The sequence below is a fragment of the Rhineura floridana genome, chromosome 1, assembly GCF_030035675.1.
Source record: "Rhineura floridana isolate rRhiFlo1 chromosome 1, rRhiFlo1.hap2, whole genome shotgun sequence".
Classification (NCBI taxonomy): Eukaryota; Metazoa; Chordata; class Lepidosauria; order Squamata; family Rhineuridae; genus Rhineura; species Rhineura floridana.
The window spans coordinates 153,917,150-153,941,482 of NC_084480.1; the positions used below are offsets into that span (position 1 = coordinate 153,917,150).

At 40.0% G+C, this 24,333-nt stretch overlaps 1 protein-coding gene across 11 annotated transcripts in view; it reads left to right on the forward strand.

The window, feature by feature from the left end:
* The window catches only part of ADGRL3 (adhesion G protein-coupled receptor L3), an 852,526-nt gene that overhangs the window by 414,183 nt on the left and 414,010 nt on the right, over positions 1–24,333 (forward strand). The gene's annotated exons all lie outside the window — the stretch shown is intronic.

Sequence of the window (24,333 nt, forward strand, 5' to 3'; positions counted from 1 at the left end):
TTTAAAAGAGGTCTTACTACTGCCTCCTTGAGGCTACTAGGGACTACTCCCTCGCTCAAGGAGGCATTTATCACTTCCTTAGCCCAGCCAGTGGTACCAGTCCTACTAGCCTTCACTAGCCAAGATGGACAAGGATCTAGTGCAGACGTGGTCGCCCGCACCATTCCAAGCACCTTGTCCACTTCCTCAAGCTGCACCAACTGAAACTCATCCAATAACGAAGGACAAGACCGTGTTCTGGACACTTCAGTGGATTCATCTGTCATAACATCAGAGTCTAGGTCCCTACGGATGCATGCGATTTTATTTTGGAAGTGCCCTGCAATGTCGTTACAGTGAGCTTCAGATGTTACCACTCACCGGGTAATGGGCAAGCTTACTTGGGCTTAATTCAGAAATGGGCTCGGCCAGCCTCTCCTAAGGGGAGTGCGGAACTGAGACAAAAGCTTCAAGCAAAAAACTTTGTTTGGTAACCATTAACATTCCTGTCAGAGGCCAGAGGGATCAGGACCAGAGAATTCATATATTCTACTCTGCAGATCAGCTCTCTAGGCGCACAGCCATGGACCTTTCTTCACCCTCCCCCAGCTGCCTGATCCATGGGTCTAGCTGCATTTACTTATGTATAGTTTTTTTAAAAAAATATATCTTTGCATTGCCATAATATCAAGATGGTTTAAATCTGTTTTTTAAAAAAAAAAAATAAGCCAAAAAGTCCATCAAAACAACAAATACTACATAGAAACAGGAGATGGGTTGCTTCAGTTAAAAAAATAAAACCCACAGCTTAGGCAGAGATAAATGCATAGGCATAGAGCACTGCATAACTTTCTTTCTGAGGGTCTGCATAATGAGGCTGTTGGGAAACAGCACTGTGGGATCTACTTGCCAAGGAGGTACTTTTGTCACCATTTACCTCGCCTCTGTACGAGCTGCAGTTGGGGCAGTGTGCAGTACCTGTTTAATCTGCTTTTTGTAATCCTCTAAGGCGAAAGGGGTCGTGAGTGTTTGGCCAGTAGTAGTGATGGCTGAAATGGGGTGCCTGTTGTTCACCTAGGATGGTGGCTGTGCTCTTCACTACCTCCATCATGGGTGGGTGCTTACCTTCATGTGTGGGTCCATAGTCAGTTCCCCACTTTCTGCACTGTACTTGATTACCTTGGGTCTCCTATGTGGAATGCAGTGCTACTACCTGTTGGGGAGAAAATAATATTTGGACCAAACAGTTTTGCCAATACAGTTTTCACAAATTGCAGGATATTGTGGAGACATTACTTTACAAGAAATGTTTATTACTTTACAGTAAGTGTACTAATTAATATACACTTATGGTATGGAGTCAGATATGGGAACCTTTATTTACTATTTGGTCATGTAATTGATACCATTTAGCTTTTACTTTTGAGTATTGACTGACTGCATGGAGGCTTGAGGCCTACCATGTGCGTGCTCAACCCTTGGTCATCTTTGATTATCAAAGGGACCAGGGCCAGATCTTTCTGTCTGCATTTCAGAGGTGACCAGTGCCTCACTAGGTGACAGCATGGTTCCTGCACTTCAACCCCCAGCATCTCCCCTCCAAGTACCGCTTGGAAAAGGCGCTGAAGACCCTTTGTCAGTCAGTGTTGACAATAACTGAGCTAGATGGACCAACAGTCTGACATAAGGCAATATCCTATGTTTCTGTGGTGCATTGGGATGTAATCCCCCATTGGTGCCTGAGAAGGCAAGTGTTAACTACTTGCTCTTCTTACTTTGTTATCTGTCTTGGCTGCTTGTGCAGGCTGTTCTCCTTTTCTGTCAAGTTCACTCTTACTATAACACCCACCAGCAAAGATTCCCAGTTTGTTGCTGGAGTGCTAGAGCCCTATGTCACATAGCCTTTCATCTGAGTGATTTTTTTTCTTGAAGGGATTTATATAAAAGTGTGGGTGTGCTATGATTGATCCAGTATTAACTGGACTCCTTTGCTCCTTAGGAGGTGCAGGACAGTGGTTTTTGGCTCTTTATTGGGTATAAACTGCTTAGAAGCCATTTCGGCATATAAGCAGTATGTAAATCAATAACATCACAGTAGCAACAGAGGTGGTGTAAGTAAAAAAACCTCACAACATTTTTAAACATTATTATTATTATTATTATTATTATTATTATTATTATTATTATTGAAAAATTGTGTTCTGAGGGTTTATATATACACACACACACTTATACCACCTCTGTTTTCAGAGTGATGTTTTGCCATCATTGGGACAAGGAGCCAGATTAGACAGAGTTTAAGATGCTGACTAGATCTCACTGCTCCTTCAACACTTCTCCAACCCCCACCCATTTTTCTCCCTCATCTAGTAAAGTAGCCCGTGTATCCCTGGAGATACACTAGTTGAGAGTCCCTGGTGTCAGCACGCATCAATTGATTTACCTTTGCAAGGGATGTAGTTGCAGTCCTTAAACTCTTGTGTTGATGTAGTGGAGCCATAGAAATGTACAGTTAATTTCACAAGTGGTTTATGTTTTGCAATGTAGATCATACATACAGGGATATATCTGCATCTTTGCTCACTCATATTAAAATAAAACCTATTTATAGATTGCAGATAATTTTTTACTCAGGCTTGTTGGACTGTATATGAAAGAGAGAGGAGTGTACTTGTTGAAAATCCTTGTGTTTTTTAAGGTACCCTCTTCAAGAAGCATAGCAATCTTGTGAACCTCTTCCTGCCTCCCTCAGTAGAGAGCTCTGTAATGTTCCTATATATTAGTGTATATATGGTAAGTGCTGGTTGTTTAGAGTATACATGGTAAGTAGTGAAAGAGGAGGGGGAGTGAATGGGCAATAGAATGCTTGATGATTGGCTGAATGTTTAAAATGGCTGACAGTATAAATGAAAGGATGACAGGTAAATCTGGGTGAATGTGAGGTGGTGAATTGTGGAATCTGGGGGGAGAAGAGAAAGAGTGGATTGCTTGGTGGGGTTTAGAGAGTTGTTTACCAGGAGGGAGGTGGAGTTCGGATTAGTATTGAGTAAAACCATATGCTTATGTGCCTTAAGAAGAAATCTTGTTAATCTTGTTAGCTTTGTTATCTGTAATAAATACTTAATTTGGTTTACCAAAGGCCTGATCCTTGGCTGGGGTTTCACAGACCAGAAGGGAGGGTAAGGTAATGACCAAGGCTGAAGGGGAACTGTAACAAATGGTGGCAGCGGTGAAGAGAATAACAATACCAGTATTCAGAGTCTCTGGGAATACTAGTATTGGGACGTTACTGGTGGTTGCCTAGCAGGGGGATCTGTTGAGATCTGTGCTAGAGCGGGGAGAGAAAACATAAGAGAGAGCAGTCCGGACTGGTGGAGTCCCTGGTGGTGCCTAGAGACAGGCAGTAACCACGAGCAGGTAGGAACCTGACAGGGACAGCCAGGGAAGGACGCAGCACATGTGGTGTCAGTAGCGGTGGGATACGAACAACAGAGAATCCAGATACGAACCAAAGAGAGTCCCAAAGACACGTGGTGACAAAGGAGACTACGTCACAGGTGTTGGCTGTAGCAGTGAGATACGAATACTAGACAATCCCTAATAGTTGTGTGGCAAACAGAAATAACAAAACAAGATTTCTTGTGAGAGTGACTGGCAAAGTGTGTGGCAAAGAGTGAGTGAACTCAAACACCATGGCTGAATACATAAAAATGAAAAGAGAGGAGCTGGTGGAGAAGTGCATAACATTCAATTTACCTCATGAGGGTAAAGGGATAGATGAATTGAGGGTAGCACTTATAGGATTTGCAACTGCCCAGCAAAAACAACCTGTCAGAGAAGAGACCCCAGAAGGATATTTAAGCAATCCCGCTTATATAGAATACTTGAGAGAGAAGTTGAGGATGGAAGGTGCAGAGAAGGAAAAACAGAGAGTTGGAAGCTGAGAGATTGAGGATGGAGGCTGAGGAAAAAGACAAGCAGAGAGAGTTGGAAGCTGAGAGATTGAGGATGGAGGCTGAGGAAAAAGATAAACAGCAGGAGTTGGAAGCTGAGAGATTGAGGATGGAAGGTGCAGAGAAGGAAAAACAGGGAGTTGGAAATTGAGAGAATGAGATTGGGGTTTGAGGAGAGGGAGAAGCAACGAGCATTGGATGCTGAATTACAAGTAGAAAAGTTAAAATTTGATAGAGAGAAATTTCACTCTGAGGAGACAAGGAAAGAGAGAGATGGAGCAAAAATAAAAATTACTCCAAAGGACTTTGCTGTCTATGAGTCTGGTCAAGATCCTCAAATTTACCTCAGCACCTTTGAAAAAGCAGCTCAGTTGTGGGGGCTACCTGAAGATAAATACATGCAATATTTATCAAACCTGATTAAAGGGGAATTGGCTGAGGTATACCAATATTTCCCCTCAGACAAGCCCGTCACCTATGCTGAATTCAAAGAACCAGTGTTTAGAAGATTCAGACTGGGGCCTGATTATTTTAGAAAGCTTTTCAGAAATTGCCAGATACAGACAGGGAGGTCTCTTGTGGAACTGGGAGCAAAGTTGATGGATATATTTGGAAAGTGGATGAGTAGTGCCAAAGCTCAGTCAGTGGAAGAGGTGAAAAGCCTCATGATACTGGATCAATTATACCATCAGTTACCACCAGAAATAAGGCTCCTGGTCAAAGACCGTTCCCCTACATCTGTGCAGGAGGCCGCAGAGATGGCGGATCACTTCGCCTCCAATAGAACTGGCTGGGTGGGGAAAACATCAAGAGAGTTTAAACCCAGACCATATAGTGCTAGCAGAAGGGATGTGGTATCACAGCGAGTGAGTCCTCCATTAAAATCTGAAGGGCACAGGACACCCCAGAGTGGATCTGTGTACCCTAAAAGTGAGGAGAAATTATGCTACAAATGTGGTAGACCAGGGCACCTACGTTTTCAATGTGAGGTTGCCAACCCCATTAGTAATCCTGCTCAGACAAGGGCAGTGAAAACAGAGCCCAAGGCTTTAGAAACAGCGAAAAAGGTTCAGTTTTGCCAGATAAACTGGACGGAAGTAACAGACCTTGATTCAAGTCTGAGAGAGGAAGTGAGAGTACAAGGGGCAAATTATTGGGCATTGCTTGATACTGGTGCCGCTCAGACATTACTGAGGCCAGATTTAATAAAATCTGAGGTAATATTACCTCAGGAAACTGTGACTATCCAAGGAGTGAGGGGTCAACCAGAAAGTTTGCCTGTGGCCCTGGTGGAAATGACTTGGAGAGGCCGAGAGGGCCGATATAAAGTAGGCATTAATGCCCAGCAACAAGAACCAGTAATACTGGGAAGGGATGTAATGGGCGCCCAAGGAAAGATCTATGTAGTGACCAGACAGCAAATTGGCAGAGAAAAAGAAGCCATATTAAGGGGGGCTGAAACAAACAGGGTGGAATCTGTTAACCAGCCTCAGGTCACCATAGCAACCACTAGCAGACCTGCTGAAGAAGACAAACTGTATCAAGTGGTCTCTGGGGAAGAAGCAGAGCAATTCAGGGAAGAGCTGCAAAAAGATATAAGTTTGAAGCAGGTAAAGGAGCAAGCCCTGACCCAACAGATTCCTTTCACTGACAAACTGAGGAATCAAGTTGTGTGTGAGAATGGGATTTTATATAGACTGTGGATGCCTGCTGAAAGAAAGGATGAATGTGAATCAGTGAAGCAATTGATAGTACCTAGCAAATACAGAACCAGATTGCTAGAGGTAGCCCACAATGTCCCATGTGCAGGACATCTGGGAATAAAAAAGACCAAGAGGAGATTGGCTGCACATTATTATTGGCCAAATATCTCCAAGGATGTAAAACAACATTGTCTATCTTGTGGAATATGCCAAAAGGTGGGAAAGAGTGGAGTAAAGACCAAGGCACCCTTAAAGCCCCTTCCTATAATTGGACAACCCTTTTATAGAGTGGGAATAGATTTGGTGGGCCCTTTTTCCAAACCCACAAGGCATGGCAAGAAATATCTATTGGTGGTGGTGGATTTTGCCACCAGGTACCCAGACGCAGAAGCACTGAGATCTGTAGAAGCCCCTGTAGTGGCAGAGGCTTTATTAAAAATCTTTATGAGGCTGGGTTTCCCTCATGAAGTGCTGACAGATCAAGGCAGTGTATTCATGGGAGAAGTGATGCAATGTATGTGGAAATGTTGTGGTCTAAAACATCTAAAGACCACTACTTACCATCCCGCCACTAATGGGTTAACAGAGAGATTCAATGGAGTTTTGAAGGGCATGATAAGAAGCTATGTGCAAGATCACCCACAAGACTGGGATCAACGGTTGGGATGCTTCTTATTTGCATACAGAGAAGTCCCTCAAGAGTCAACAGGCTTCTCACCCTTTGAACTAATGTTTACTAGAAAAGCGAGGGGACCTTTGGAACTGCTAAAAAATTCATGGGAAGGAACTCTGGGAGAGTACAAAACTTCTGTAGTAGATTTTGTATTGGAATTCCGCAATAAATTAACATCAATGATGGAAGTAGTGAAAGAGAATTTGAGTCATGCACAGGAGAAGCAAAGTTACTGGTATGACAGAACAGCCAGAGAACGTGTGTATGATGTGGGAGATATGGTTATGGCGTTCATACCCAGGAAACATGACAAATTACAGGCTAACTGGGAAGGACCATATACCATCAGAGAAAGGCTTGACACAGTGACATATGTAATCACCACAGACCAATTAAACAAAAGCAAAGTGGTTCATGTAAATATGTTGAAGCCTTACCATACCAGGGATGCACAGGTGTTGCAAGTTACCTTATTCCCTGAGGGAAGTGGGCCTGAACTTCCAGATTTGGTACAGGAAAGCAAAGACAAAGGAGGGGTAGATCAAGTGGAATGGTCAGAGGAGGTAGAGGAGGAAGTAAAAGAAGAGATTCTGAGAGTTTTGAAAACCTATAGGAATCTCTTTAGCAACAAACCTGGCCGAACCAGTATAGTTATACATTCCATTGATACTGGAGATCATGCCCCAATCAGATCTGTTCCGTACCGTGTGAATGGGAAAGTTTTGAATGGGATCAAAAAGGAGGTGGAAGATATGCTGGAATTAGGAGTGATCAGGGAAACCATCAGTCCCTGGGCCTCAAGTATTGTCCTGGTTCCGAAGAAAGATGGAACGACAAGGTTTTGCATTGATTATCGGCTAATCAATAAAATTACTGTCCCAGATGCGTATCCTATGCCTAGGGTAGACGCTATGTTAGAGTTATTGGGGGCAGCAACCATTATCTCTACACTAGATCTCTGTAAAGGATTTTGGCAAATGGAACTAGACGAGCAATCCAGAGCCAAAACTGCCTTCAGTGCACCAGATGGGTTATATGAGTTTGTGACCTTACCCATGGGACTAAGGAACTCACCAAGTTCATTTCAGAGGCTAATCAATACTGTGTTGCGAAGCATGTCAGATTTTGCAGTGGCCTATATCGATGACGTGGCCATTTTTAGCAAGTCGGTGCCTGAGCATGTCCAACACCTGACAACAGTATTGGAGGCCTTAAGAAAAGCAGGCCTCACAATAAAAGCTAAGAAATGCCAGTTTGGACTAAAGGAAGTAATCTATTTAGGACATAAGGTGGGGAGTGGGAAAATCACCCCCTTATGGAGCAAGGTGGAGGCAATACAAGCGTGGCCGATCCCCTTAACCAAAAAACAAGTAAGGGCATTTCTGGGTGTGGCTGGTTTTTATAGGAAGTTTGTGAGAAATTTTGGGGAAATAGCAACCCCCTTGCATGAATTGACCAAGAAGAAGTGTTCTGAGCGTGTGGTATGGACGGATGAATGTCAGAAGGCTTTTGATCTGCTGAAGCAAGCTTTGTGCCAAGGACCCATATTAATAGCACCAGACTATGAGCAACCATTCATCGTGGCTACAGATGCGTCAGACCTCGCGCTGGGAGTCGTCTTGCTGCAGGAGAGAGAAGGCACCAGACATCCAGTGGCGTACCTGAGTTGCAAGCTGACGTCGAGGGAGAAAAACTATTCGTCCGTCCAGAAGGAGTGCCTAGCAGTCGTGTGGGGACTGAACAAGTTGTGCCCATACGTGTGGGGATGAAGATTCACAGTGACTACGGATCATCGGGCCTTGTTATGGTTGCAGACTATGAAAAACCATAACACTATGCTGCAGAAGTGGTCCTGGGCCCTACAGGACTATCAAGTGGACTTCCAGTTCATCAAAGGCAAGGACAATGTACTGGCCGATGGACTTTCCAGGCAAGTGGCTGGGACTGCAGTGACGTGACCAGACAGAGGAACAAAGAAAGACATTTTCCCCATAGAGACTTTTATTTGTTAATGCGACGTATAAATCCTGGAACAGGAATAATACTCTGCTGTTGTTTAAGGGGGGGGAAATGTGATGTTCCTATATATTAGTGTATATATGGTAAGTGCTGGTTGTTTAGAGTATACATGGTAAGTAGTGAAAGAGGAGGGGGAGTGAATGGGCAATAGAATGCTTGATGATTGGCTGAATGTTTAAAATGGCTGACAGTATAAATGAAAGGATGACAGGTAAATCTGGGTGAATGTGAGGTGGTGAATTGTGGAATCTGGGGGGAGAAGAGAAAGAGTGGATTGCTTGGTGGGGTTTAGAGAGTTGTTTACCAGGAGGGAGGTGGAGTTCGGATTAGTATTGAGTAAAACCATATGCTTATGTGCCTTAAGAAGAAATCTTGTTAATCTTGTTAGCTTTGTTATCTGTAATAAATACTTAATTTGGTTTACCAAAGGCCTGATCCTTGGCTGGGGTTTCACAGACCAGAAGGGAGGGTAAGGTAATGACCAAGGCTGAAGGGGAACTGTAACAAATGGTGGCAGCGGTGAAGAGAATAACAATACCAGTATTCAGAGTCTCTGGGAATACTAGTATTGGGACGTTACTGGTGGTTGCCTAGCAGGGGGATCTGTTGAGATCTGTGCTAGAGCAGGGAGAGAAAACATAAGAGAGAGCGGTCCGGACTGGTGGAGTCCCTGGTGGTGCCTAGAGACAGGCAGTAACCACGAGCAGGTAGGAACCTGACAGGGAGAGCCAGGGAAGGACGCATCACAAGCTCCTACCTAGCTTTTGAAACAGACATAGTGCTGACAGCTTTGTTCTATCATTCCTGCAGAACATGCTTGTTAAAAATGCTGAATAGCAAACTTTGTACTTAGTATGGAAACTGTACTGTAAGAAATAGCTTGATGTGTAACAACATTGAAAATCTAATCAGAGATGCTTCATTGGGCTGCAAAGTCATTGTTGATGACAACATTTTAACAGGAAAATGGTGCTGTAATTGCTGAAGGAGGCTTAGACTTCAAGTGCTGCATGACCTCCTGTTACTTATTATGGCAGCACAGAAGAGAACCATTTACAGGGGAGATTCTTATTGCTTTGCTGAATAACCTGGGGTGCTTAGGCTGAATTACACAAAGAATCAGTCTGACGTAATAATGATGGACACAGTCCCCTCAGCTTGATTCAAAATTGGGTTGTCTGTTGGGAAGATTTATAGGAAATACAGTAATACCTCAGTTAACATATCCTCCAGAAAAGACGCTCCTTTTAACAAAGTCTCATTTGGGTGTGGGGGCATGGGGGTGCTCACACTCTGACATAGTCAGAATGTGGTCCCTTGGTCTATTGGATTGTGGGGGCTGCAGGCAGCTGTCTCACACGTGGCTGGAATGGCGCTCCTTGCCAGGGGGAACAGGCGCCTCTACAGTAAACAGTGCTTCAGGTGCCTTGGAAGCACTGGTTATTGCAGACACATCTGTTTGAGTGTAGGGGAGGATGGCAGAGAGGGAGAAAGACCAAGCATAGGGTGGTGGTGGTAGCTGCCCCTTGCCTGCCTGCTTGAGTGTACAGAGAGCTTAAGCTTTAGATTGCTAGAGCAAGATGCTACATAATAAAAGAAAAAAGGCAAGACAGGCCTCCCTGGGTGCATTTTGGAAGTAGCCTTCAAGTATGCAAGGCTTACCTGACCTGGTTGTTTCATTTCAGACCTGCATATTGTTAGTTGTGAATAAAAAGTTTGCTGAAATATGTCAAACTGCTCTTCTTTTTTGTGGTGTAAGAACCTATCCCTATTCTTTCCCTGTTCTTCCTACCTCTGGTACCAAAGTTTCTGTTACAGAAGTAATGTCCAGGAATGCATGGACTTCATTAACTGAATATTACTGTACTTGAATTAAAAATCATAATTTTAAAGTATTCTAAACTGACTCACTAAACTTACTTTATCCTCATACAAGCCAATGTGTTGCAATGGACCAAGTGTCTGACTAGGACAGAGGATGAACCAGGTTCAAATCCCCACTCAGCCAGGAAGCTCACTGCGTGACCTTGAGCCACTTGCTATATTTTGGTTTAGCCAACTCCCAGGATTTTTGTGGCAATAAAAAGAAATGACCCCACATATGATGCCTTGCGCTATTGGAGGAAGGCTAGATATAAATGTAATAAAATAAATATTGCCTTACCTATGTTTTGTCCAAGCCTGGATATCTATTACTAGGGGTATGCAGCATTTGGAAGCAGTCCAATCTTTTTCAGATCCATTCTGTATTGTTCTGATTTGATTTGTTATTCAGGTCTGTATCTAATCTGTTCAGTCCAAAGCTCTGATTTGCCCCTAAATAATAGGGAATCTGGAAACTACTATTACATTGTTTCTTTTTCAAATGGATGGAATTTGCAGGCAAAGGAGCCGTTTCAGAGTGGATTAAAGCTGCCAAATTTCAGGCAGATCTATCAAGGGGTTTTCATGAAGTGAACCTTTAAGTTTATTCTTTTTAAAAAGAAAAAGATCTGACCTTTATTTTCTGCCATAATTGGATGCAAATTGTAGGCAGGGTCATCCCTTCTTAGGGAAAGAAGTCTGCCTCATTTCAGAAAGATAAGCGTGACAGTTCTCCTACAAGCATAGACTTCACCATTTTGGGCTGAGAAAACAGAAATCACATTCCCTCTCCGATTTTTTTAAGGGGGTGAAGGGAATCAGTTTGAAATCTAGAGACATGAGAGAGGTACCCTGGGCAAGAAACCTGTAAAAGTTCAGACAAATAAGGCTGAGGGCTATCACATTAGTTGATTTTAACTTTGTTATAAAAAACTGGGAAAATCACCTTTTTCTCATGGCTGCTCATTTAGTTGGATAGAGAGAGAGACCAATAACTTTTGTTTGTTAGGAGAGGGAATTGGTGTGAGGATCCCACAGAGGTCTCCTTGGGCCAAATGGCTTCTTCCATCACTGCCCATTTAAGAAGGCCCCAATCCACCTCTATAGAAGACACGGCAGCAACTTCATCAGTCAAACATAGAGATGGCTGGGACATGGAACAAGGTCTCCTTGAGCTGCTGAGTATAAATAGCACAGAGTAGCAGTCAGAGAGGAGTGTTTTATTGAGAAGGAGCAGAGATCTGAGGGACTGCTATCCCTTCGATACTCTGTAGCTGGGAGGTACAGGGTGTGTGAAGAAGAGGCTTCTCTAACCACCCCAACCCTCTGGGGTGAGGACACTGTGGGATGAGCCCACTAGAGGTGACTTTAGGGTATCCTCTGAAGGGGCCCGAGGCAAAAAGGGCTTGGGCTTATTACTCCCCAAGCCCTATAACTGTGAGAAAGGGGCCATTGGGGTGCTGCAAGGTACAGAAGCAGGGAAGATGCTATCGTCAACCCAACAAGCACATTGGGACCAGATTAAACTCTAGGTGGGGCCAAGCAGCTTTCTCTGAAGAGGTCCCCAACTTGGAGAAAGGCCCAAGTAGAAGTCAGTAAGAGTTTGCCATCATTCTGAGGGATGTACTACCTGGGGAATACCCCAGGAAAGCTAGAATTACTATATTTGTGTCTATCTTGTTGGGGTTCAGGTTTAAGTATATCCCTGATGGAACCTATGGAGCATGGACCATTCAAAGTGCCTTCCCCCAGAATGGGCACAGTTAGGAAAGACGCAGGCAACCCCAACAGTCTAACTCTGTAGCTTCTGTTCTGTTGTCATAACCAAAACTCAGAGGAGCATGTTTATTTCAACATCCTTCCCCAAATCATTCTGATTAAAAGCTATACCTGTTTGTCAAAACGAAAGATTCCCCACCACGACCTTTACACCCCCTTCCCTCTGAAGCAAATCAGCCTGGCTTCCTTTCTCAGAAATGAAGAGTGGAGGTAAAAAGGTCATGTCTTTCATTCATTCATTCATTCATTCATTATTTATTTATTAAATTTATATCTCGCTGTTCCTCCCAGAAGTAGCCCAGGGCGGCAAATAAAAACGCTAAAAACATCTTAAAAACAAATCACTTTAAAACATATTAAAACAAAGCATCTTTATAAGCATATAAAACAAAGAACTTTAAAAAAAAATTTTTTAAGCTTTAAAGCATTTAAAAACATAATTCCAACATGGACTCAGACTAGGATAAGGTCTCTACTTTTTTTTTCCTCAGTTTAATTTTTTTATTTATTATTTTTAAAAATAAAATACAAAAGAAAGATAAAGAGGAAAAAATGCAAAAACAGATGACTTCCGATTTATCTGCGATCAGCTATAACAGATACATATAAAGATACCTTGTTCACTCATAAATTACATAATCTCCTTTTTTCTCAATTTAATAATCTAGTTAATCATCAAATCCCAATATCACCAATTCATTTTCTGTGTCTTGCAAAAAACTCAAAAAGGAATCCCAATCCTAGAGAAATGTGACTATTGTTTTTTCTCTCAATAGGCACATCAGCTTATCCATTTCTGCCAGGTCCATTAATTTTAGTAGCCATTTTTCAATGTTTGGTAGTGTTGTATCCTTCCATCTTTGTGCGTATAGTAATCTCGCTGCAGTAACCATATATTGAATCACTCTTCCATGATTCCTTTCCAATTGTACGTCCATCAAGCCCAACAAAAAGAGTTCTGGTTTAAACTGAGTATTAATCTTTAAAATTCTCTGCATTAATTTATGTATTTGACTCCAAAACGTTTTTGCTTGATTACATGTCCACCACATATGATAAAAAGTCCCTTCCTGTTGCTTACATTTCCAACACTCATTATGAACGGTATTGTATATTCTTGACAGTTTCTCTGGTGTCATATATCAACGATACATCATTTTATAAAAAAAATCTTTGAGATTACAGCACAATGTAAATTTCAGCCCTTTCTCCCACATATTTTCCCATTGGTCCATTTGTATGGTATATCCAAAGTTCTTAGCCCATTTTACCATACAGTCTTTTACTTTTTCTTCTTCCATTTCAATTTTTAGCAAAAGTTTATACATTTTGGCAATTACATGTTCATCATTTGTACACAAACTCATTTCAAACTCAGATTTACCTTGTTCAAAATCAAAGATTCTTTTATCAATTTTAAATCTTTCCATCAGTTGTAAGAAAACCAATAAAAACTATAACCCTCTGCTGCCAGCTGTTCCCTCGATTTCATTTTGTATTCCTCTTGTTCCTTTTCCAAGAGATCTTGATAAGTTAGCCATCTTTCTTTTCCTAAAATTTCCTTTCTATAAAAAGCTTCCTGCACTGAGATCCATAGTGGCGTTTTAGTGCATAGCCTTGGTTTATATTTATGCCATATTCTCAACAAAGCACCTCTTATAAAGTGATTTTTAAAATCTACATTAACTTTAACTTTATCATACCACAAATAACCATGCCATCCAAACCTGTGGTCATGCCCTTCTAACTCCAATAACCTTCTATTTCTCCACAAGATCCATTCCTTCACCCATACTAAACAACAGGCAGCAAAATACAATTTCAAATTTGGCAATCCCAATCCCCCTCTTTCTTTTACATTTTGTAGTAATTTTAATTTAATTCTTGGTTTTTTCCCTTGCCATACAAACTTAGAAATATCTTTTTGCCATTGTTTGAAAGCTCCAGGCGCTTTTGGATGAAACCGATTATCTGGATCCGTTTCAATCCGGTTTTAGGCCCGGTTTTGGCACCGAAACAGCCTTGGTCACCCTGTATGATGACCTTTGTCGGGAGAGGGACAGGGGGAGTGTGACTCTGTTGATTCTCCTTGATCTCTCAGCGACGTTTGATACCATCGACCATGGTATCCTTCTGGGGAGGCTCGCGGAGTTGGGAGTGGGGGGCACTGCTTGGCAGTGGCTCCGCTCCTACTTAGCAGATCGTCGCCAGAAGGTAGTGCTTGGGGAACACTGCTCGATACCCTGGACTCTCCATTGTGGAGTCCCTCAGGGGTCGGTCTTGTCCCCCATGCTTTTTAACATCTACATGCAGCCTCTGGGTGCGGTCATCAGGAGTTTTGGAGTGCGTTGCCATCAGTACGCTGATGACACGCAACTCTACTTCTCCTTTTCACCTTCTTCAGGTGAGGCTGTTGATGTGCTGAACCGTTGCCTGACCGCGATAATGGACTGGATGAGAGCTAATAAACGGAAACTCAATCCAGACAAGACTGAGACACTGTTGGTGAGCTCTTTACCTGCCCAGATGGTGGATGTTCAGCCTGTTCTAGATGGGGTTACACTCCCCTTGAAGGAACAGGTTCGTAGTTTGGGGGTCCTTTTTGACCCTTCCTTGTCGCTTGAGGCTCAAGTGGCCTCGGTGGCGCAGAATGCTTTTTACCATCTTCGCTTAGTAGCCCAACTACGCCCCTATCTGGACAGTGACGATCTTGCCTCTGTTGTTCACGCTCTGGTAACTTCTAGATTGGACTACTGTAATGCGCTCTACGTAGGGCTGCCCTTGAAGACCGTTTGGAAACTTCAGCTAGTGCAAAATGCGGCAGCCAGGTTGTTGACGGGGACCCATTGGTCCGCGCATATAACACCTGTCCTGGCCCGTTTGCACTGGCTACCTATTTGTTTCCGAGCCAGATTCAAGGTGTTGGTTTTGAGCTATAAAGCCTTACACGGTGTGGGACTGCAATATCTGATGGAACGCCTCTCCCGCTATGAACCTACCCGTTCACTTCGTTCAGTATCATAAGGCCCTCCTCCGGGTACCAACCCATCAGGATGCCCGGAGGATTGTTATTAGATCCAGGGCCTTTTCTGTGGTGGCCCCCGAACTATGGAACAGCTTACCTGAGGAGATACGCCTGGCGCCTACGGTACTTTCTTTTAGGCGCCAGGTTAAGACCTGGTTTTACTCCCAGGCATTTTAACGTTCATGTTTTATATTTAATGTTTTTATTCTACTTTGTTGTGATTTTGTATGTTTTATTGTAACTTTGTATTTTAACTCTGCTGTTCACCGCCCAGAGAGCTATTCGCTATGGGTGGTCTATAAATAAAATAAATTAAATAAATAAATAAATAAATAAATCATTTGCTATCACAGGTATTGTTTGAAACAGAAACATCATTCTAGGCAATACATTCATTTTTATCACAGAGATTCTTCCCAATAATGACAACTATAATTTATCCCATCTCATCATATCTTTCTTAAATTTCTGTCCATATCTTAATATAGTTATTTTGGAATAACATACGGTTCGTATTTGTAATAGTAACACCCAGGTATCTCACCTTTTTTACCACTGTAAAACCAGTTTTTTCCATTACTGCAATTTGGTCCTGTATACCCATATTTTTTGTTAACATCTTCGTTTTTAAGTTATTAATCTTAAAGCCTGCCAATACCCCCAAATCCTTTAATTTTTCCATTAACACCTCTAATCCTTCCAGAGGTTTTTCCAAAATTATCACCAAATCATCAGCGAAAGCTCTCAATTTGTGTGTTTCTTTTTTAATCTTTACACCCCTAATTCTCTCTTCTTGTCTTATGTCTCTGAGCAACACGTCAAGGACCAATATAAACAAAAGTGGAGACAGCGGACATCCTTGTCTCGTTCCCTTTTGTATTTCACAGGCCTTTGTTAGTTCACCATTCACAATTATTTGTGCCTTCTGTAGTGTATAAATTGATCTAATCCATTTAATAAAATTGCCTGCAAAATTCATCTTTTCCAAGACTTTAAACATAAAGTTCCAATTCAAATTATCAAAAACCTTCTCTGCATCTAAAAAAAAAATGCTATTTGTTTGTCACTATGTTGTTCCAGATATTCCAATATGTCCAACACACTTCTAACATTGTCTCGCAAGTGTCTTTTAGGTAAAAAGCCACTTTGGTCCTCATGAATAACTTTCTGCAAAATTAATTTCAATCTTTCCGCTAAGATCATTGTAAATAACTTGTAGTCATTATTTAATAAAGATATTGGCTGATAGTTTTTTTGTTAAAGTTAGATCTTGATCCTCTTTAGGAATTAAAGCAATATTAGCTTCTTTCCAGCTGTCAGGTATCTTTCCATTCTGTAGAATAGAATTCATTGTTTGTTGTGAAGGTAACAAGAGTTCCTCCTCCAAACATTTATAATAACATGCTGATAAACCATCTGGCCCTGGTGCTTTTCTTAATTTAACCTTTTTAATAACTTCGGACATCTCTCTTACCGTTATAGGTCCATTAATAGTTTGTCTTTGGTCATCTGTAAATTTTGGTAACTGCTGCCTAATCAAATACTCATCTATTTTTTCATACATAGTATCTTGGTTCTTATATAAAAATGAATAATGTTGGTAAAAAGCCTTTTGGATATTTATGTTGTCTGTCAATACCTCATTCCCTTCTTGAATTTTTAATATCAAATTTTTCTTTCTCTCTTTTCTTAATTTATATGCCAACCACTTTCCTGGTTTATTTGCAAACTCAAAGCTTCTTTGTTTGACATAGTTCATCTTTGTCTCAATTTCCCTCACTGTCAACATTGATAACTGTTTTTGTAACATCTTAATTTGGTTTATAATAGATAACTTTGCAGGAGTTTTCATTAATTCATCTTCAAGGTATCCCCTCATAAAAGCTTTACTAGTATCCCAAACCATTGTAATATCTGTTCCTTTATTCAAATTCTTTTCAAAAAATTCTTTTAAGTTCTTTTTACAATCTGCAATCACCTTTTCTTTCTGCATTAGGGTCTCATTCAACCTCCATCGAAACGTACCTCTTTTTTTTTTAAAGATTAAGATCACAGGGTTATGGTCCGAAAACGTTTTTGGTAACATCTCTACCTTAAAAACCTTGGTCACTGCAGATTTTGACAGCCAAATCATATCGATTCTTGAGAAAGTTCTGTGTCTCTCAGAGAAATACGTATATTCTTTTAAATTGCCATTAATGTGTCTCCATACGTCCAATAACTCTAAGTTGTCCAGCAAATCAAAACAGATGTTTGGCAACTTACCCTGTGCCACTTTAATTTTTCTTCCAGACTTTCTGTCTCTTTGTGGAGATACCACACCATTCCAATCTCCCATAATACACCAATGCTCATATGAGAGCTCTATCAACTTAACCATAAGTCCTTTATAAAATCTTGTTTTGTCGACATTTGGTGCATAAATACCCAAAATTAAAGTCTTAAGACCTTGTATAGTTATTTCCACTCCTATATATCTACCCTGTTCATCAGTTAATATCAACTTTGGACATAGTACAGAATTTATATACAGGACAACTCCATTTGTGTTCTTCAATCCTGCAGAAACAAACTCTTCCCCTAAACTCTTATAAATCAGATACTTTGTATCCTTTTTTCTCATATGAGTTTCCTGTAAACAAATTACATCCAATTTTAACTTTTTCAAGTAATGAATTTTTTCCCCCTCTTTTGTGGAGCATTGGCTCCATTTATATTCCAAGTTAAGTATTTGTAAGCCATTATTAAGCTTGTAGTTTAAAAGTGTCTATTCCTGTATCTCCCAATACCAAGTTATCTTCCTCCATTTCAGGGATAAATTGTTGCTGTCCTACTTTCGCCTCTGCTGACTCAATATCTTTCATTTGTTGTTTCTCCATATTACCTTTAAATCTTTCCAAAAATTCTCTTGCTTTCTGTACAGTATTCAATCTGAACCGCTGGTGTTTGTATATAAAAATAACACCTTCTAGTTTGGCCCATCGAAATTGGATATTACTTTGTTTGAGTTTATCTGTCAAAAACATATAGTCTTTTCTCTTACGCAAAATCCTAACGGGAATTTCTTTGAGCACAATTATTTCTTTATCATCCACTTGCATTTTAACAGTAAAGTGTTGCTGTAGAACAATATCTCTAGGCCTTTTTCTAACAAAATGCACCAACACATCTCTTGAAACACTTCTCAGTCTGGCATATCGTGTGTTTATCCTATAGACTTCATCTCCAATTCAGTCATTTCTTCCTCCCATTTCAAAAAGTTTGCTATAACCTTGACCACTCTTTCTCTAATATCTTCATCCGAATCCTCAGGAATCGCCCTCAATCTCAAACAATGTTCTTTTTCTCTGAGTTCTAACAATGCCACATTGTCTAAATCTTTTTCCATTTCCCTAGTTAAGATTTCAGTTTTGCTCTCTAAGATCCCCATTTTCTCAGTGACTTGTTTTACTTCCCCCACCAGTTGTTCTGTTGTTTCTTTAATCTCATTAACTTCTTTTTTCATAGTTATAGTCTTATCCTGTTTCATTTGTTTTCTTAAGTCTGTATTCATTTTATCCATTTCTTGTTTCATCTGTTCTTTTATATCTAAACTCATTTTTACCATATTTTGTTGTAAATCACTGTTCATAGATCTCATTTCCTCCATCATTTTCTGTACCAAGTCTGAAGAGCTTTACCTTTCTGGCATATCTACAGAGCCCCTTCTTTCAATAATCTTTTTCTGCATTCTTGCCTGTCTTTCTTGTATTCATGATGTAGAAAAGTTAAAGGGACAAGCCTCCCCAACTTCTTTTTTGTTCTTCCGGCTTGTAACTTATAACTATCTGCCTAATGACAATTTCCTCATAGAACCACAGTTAGCTTTCCACCTATCATACACCTTGCCAAGGATGAATAAGTAAAATAAAATGAATAGTATATTTCCCACCATCCAGACCAGCAAGGCAGATTTATCAGATGAGAAAACAATCTTTTTGAGTCAGAAAGTCTTCAGTTTTCAAGGATGAAAACCCCTTATCCATTACACGCTTTCTATATCCAAGTTCCTTTTAAGCTCCTTGCAATTTAAATTTAAATAAAGTCTCTTATAACCGCCATTTTTCTTTGTTATTAGCTCGTAAAAAAAAGGTAATTCACCAAGGCTTGAATTTCAACTGACCTTCGATAGACCTCTCTTCCAACATAAATAGCCCCAATAAAGTGATTAAGAAGGTGAGCTGTACGCGGATCTTGTGCCTAACACAAGGCTCTTTTAAGTTGTGAAGCTTGTTTGTAATCCTAGGTCTCGTTCTCCGCTCTGTTCGCATTCAACCTCCAACTCCTCGATGGTCTCCTACAAACAAAGGTGTTTTGAGACACTTATGGTAAATCTCAGGTACTCTCCTTATCCAGAGAGGATCTTTAGCTGTTCAAAGGAATGCTCCTGAACAGCATATTTACCACTTGAAATTTCCCTGATACAGAGCTCACTCAGGGAACCTCAACCCGCCATGGGTGCTCACCCAGAAGTCGGATAAGGTCTCTACTTAAAAGGCTTGTTGAAAGAGGAAGGTCTTAAGCAGGTCTTCCACTCTTTGGAAAAACAGAGGCAACATATCTAGTTGGAAGGTTGGGGACTCCCTGATCTGCCTTGGACACGCCTTGTTAATCACACGGTCTGACTTGTGCACATGAGAGATAGCCCTGAATCACCTTGATTCATCTTGTTATTTGAGGTACACAGAGGTGTCACAGTTCAGACAAATGTCCGTAAAAGATAATTTTTAAGGCTTGTCCATGATTTCAACAACAACAAAATACTCCAAAACCACATTCTGTACATTTTACACTTTCTGTAAAATAGAACTAACTTCATTGTTGTGGGGGGGGGAGAGAGAGAGGTGGTGAGTATTGACATAAAAAAGCCATATATGTGCTTTTATTTATAGTACTTGTATATTACTTTTCAGCAGATCTCACAGTTTTATAAGATCATTACTACAATAAACATGGGGGGGAGGCAGGGTAAAGTTACAATAAAATGAAGACAACTGTTTAGAAGAAGTTGTTACTGCTTTTTCTCTGCTCCCTTCAGAGCAAGATCATATGCATGCAACCGCTGTCAGAACTGTAGGTGGGTATGTTGTTCTGGATGGTGGTCTTCTTGCAGGTAGGGGCTCCTGTCCCAGTCCTCTTTACAGTTCAGCATTTATAGAAATAAATATACAAAGAGCTTGTAAACTTAAGTGTGTGGCCCCTATAGACCAGAATGTTTAGTAGAGACTTCACACAGAGAAGGAATTGAGAGCTGCATAGATGCCGTTCTATAGATCCTATTTATATTTTGGCAAAGAGTCAGTGCTCAGCTGATGACACAACTTTGCTTTATACAGCTTGTGTCAAAGCAAGTGACTCTGCCAGTGTATGCTACCATGTTGCATGTAGTCATGTGTACTATTCTGGATTTCATTTTTGTATGTTCATACCAGCATTCATTGAAAGCTTCTTTATAAAAGGAGGCATTTAAAAGTTTTTTTAATTAGACAACCACTATTGCCTTACCCTTTATTAGGGCCAGTTTCCTGGAGCCCTCAGTTATGCTACACTTTTTTTCACCCACAGTATGGCAATATCATAGTCATCCTAGCTCACATACTACAGCCGTCATATCATAATGGGACGTCAGGTTTCTTTTTGAAGTAAAGATCTCGTATCAGGAGCTGATGATGGGCAGATTTGGCCTGCCTTGCTTACCATAGCTTGGGACAGGGCTACTGGAGAAGCATATTTGCTGCAGTAGTAACAGACCTAGAAGATGAAGTATAGCAAAATGCTCTGAAAACCTTACCTGGCTGTGAATTGTATAAATGTGATGAAAAGAAAAAGATCATTCTTCTGAAGGGGGGGGGGAAGGACTTTATAGCCTTTAATGCATCAGACTTTCTTGTGAGGATAACTGGCAGACAATAAATGTTCATGTTGCGACCCCAGAGTTCATTTTGTGTTCATTTTGCTAGGGATGATGGATGGAATTGGTAAGGTACCTTTTCCTTGGAACCCATAACAGTCACTTCTTATGTCAAGGAAGGATGAGTATCTAGATATGCAAGAAAATCAATTTGTATATCATATACATTTGGCAATTTTTTAAAAAAACTGAGGTAAAGTCAGGTTGCAAATCGAACTCTGGCTATCGGCAGGAAAAACTTGTGGCTTTCATAAATGAGTCTGCCCACTTTTGGAAGGATAATGCTTAGATGGCGGCATAATAGCATGTCCTGCCCATCCTGACAGCAGATGTGGCCAGCTGAAAGTCATGTGCATTAATCTACATTAATCTGCGATTTAAAAAATTGTATGGAAGTTAAATACAGGTGTGGTGAAGTGCTGTCATCCTCCTGACAACCATGCAACCCTTACCTCACGTCCATCCTGCCCCTCACATGCAGTGAGCCGGTTCTCTCTGGCACTGCCCCAGCCATTCCTGCCTCAATATTGCATGTAGTTGAATACACAGTTAAATATGTACTTTTATTTATATTTTATCACAAATTATATAGATACTTCTCCAGTCTCACTATACTTTATCCTAAAATGCACACTTTTACACTTTTGGTGTGTGTGTGTGTGTTTGAGCTGAGAACTGTATCACAAAATTTGGAGGTGTGAAATCTGAAGAATAATTATGTTCCAGTCTGAGTATTAGTCCAGGAGTTGTGAATTAGGTTAATTTACTTACAAAAGTGGACCAAACAAAATGCTTCTTGGCATTAGGCAAGCAATACATTTTGTGGAAGAGCTGAGGAATGCAGGGCTGTGTTAGTGCAAGTGTCTTTGGTAGCATAACACATCTGAAAAACCAAGACATATATTTTGCAGAGAAATTTAATGGGAAATAGTAATGCATTAACCATTCCTAATGACAAATCTCATGCAGTGCTGGCTGACTGGATGCAAAAGATATTGCAGGGTGCACACTGAGCAATGGCTAGAGATGCCAATGAAGTTCTTCTGAGCCAGCTTTGTGTATGAACTTTAGGGGCTCATAAAGGTCCGCCTCAAATGAGAGGCAAGCTTTTAAAGCCTCCAGCTCTTCTTCAGCTTCACTCTCTTATGCACACTTTAAATAAATGGACAGAGTACAGAGAACTTACGATTTTTTAAAAAAACAAATCATCAATTAATTAATTAAATTAACTCTAATATATCCATACCAGTCTTTCAGTAATTACCTCATCCCAGTAATATATACATTTATAACAATATTCTGATAAATCTTTTTTAGCCATTCACCCTTCCCAAAATTTCTTCTGTTGCCCATTGTACACTTTGATTGTCATACCATTGTGTCCTCGCTTTTAACAAAGCAATTTGAGAATGCTAGCTAATGTTAGACACTGCTAATCTATTTTCACCTTCTTTCTCAGTAGCCTTACGTGTAATATGGGGGATTTTTAAATCTGGAATAAAATTATTAATGTTATATTGCTAATTTCTGATGGAGTTGTTAATGGAAAGACCAAAACCAAAAATAATATATTAGGAAAAATATTCAGCTTAATTGTTGCAAATTCACCCATTAATGACCATTTTCCTTGTGATCATTTTTTCCATATCTATCTATATCATATTAATCAAAAGATCAATGTGACTGTTAATAATTTCCATAAGATTCTGTGATAACGACATTCCCAAACAGTTCACATCATTACTTTCCCAGTTTGCCTGTATAATATTTTTATTTCTATATTTAACTATATTCCCAGAGTGTCCAGTTTTATTTGATTAATTTTATTCACTATATGTCCTTGCAGAACATATCTAAAAAATTTCCTTTTTATTGTTTTATGGTGTTTTATGTTTTATTGTGCTTGTATAAATTGTTATACACCTCATTTGATATGAGCTTGGCATATATAAATATTTTTATAAATAAATAATAAAAATCAATCAATCTTTGGTCACCTGATTGGATTTTCCCAAGGAGACAATGGCACTGAAGTGGCGCTCCACATATTTATGGAAATTGGAGACCCAATTCCATCTCTGATTAAAGTGATCTAAGTAAAAAATCAGAAATTTATTTAAAAGCTGGCTTCACCTTTTCATGGTTCTGACCTTTCACTACAACACCACTAGCCAGTTCAGACAACAACAGTTCAGTTCGGACAGTTCAGTTCGGACAGTTCAGTTCGGACAGTTCAGTTGGGCAATTCTAAAAAGGGGATTAAACTAGGAAAGTGGATTGGAAATAAAAACCCAGGTTATTTGTCTATACAGGAGTTACCTGCAGGTGTTCAGAGTCCCAGACACACTAGATGGTGCTGTTGGCCTATAATGGAATATAGGGATTTATCAGAAGATGTTTTTATAGTGATAATGTCCGGGCCAAACATACATTTCCATCCCCAAATTTCTTTGAGACTTCTACAAGAAAAAGGCCACTCTATTCTATGAAATGTCTTCTCAGCATCAAAACAATAAAGGAGTAAAGTTGTTATAAAGATTATATTATATTATAATATATTAATTGCCTTTTGAATATTATCCTTCAACCATCATCTTTAGCCTTAGCCATCACTGTTGCTAGAATTTTATCATGGACATTTAACAGTGGAATGGATCTATAAGTTGTCTTTGCTTCAGTCCAAGAGTCTATATTATAATATGATATAAACAAATAATTTCCCCATAATGCTGTTAATTCTATATAATAAACTTAGTAAGTTTATATTTTGTATTCTTTATCATAAACTGTTAAGCCATCAGGCCCTGGAGCCTTGTTTAATATGTTAAAATTAAAGAAAGATCCTGGGCCTGATGACTTCACAGTAGAACAGCAGTTACTATATTTTTGTAATGGGATTTGAGAAATCCATTTCCAGTTGTTCATAATGTACTTGCAAAGCAGATAGAAACTTTGACAGGCAAATATTATACTGTATCTTGGAATGCTGTAGTTTGCCTAATTTATGTGTGTGTGTTTTTAAAAAAATAGTGAACAACTTCATCTGCTACCTTTTCTCCACCTTGGCTCCCAACCTGAGTTGGAGAAAAAAATCCAAATCATTTAAAGGAAATTTCATCTATCTCTAGTGACAGCCATCATGATCACACTGAGAATTTCCCCTGTTGCTATAATTTTATATAGTAGGTTGTTTGAACACACCTGTTCCAATTGCTAAGCATTATTAAACATTCAGAAAATCGCTGCCCTTTGGATTGTTATTAACTGTACCAATTTGGTTATTTTATTTTTTTTGTTAAGCAAACACATATTGCTGAAGTTTCTTAAGCAAATCTATTCTGAATGAAATAATTCATTTTAGGAATAACTTGTTTTAATTACTTCTTCTG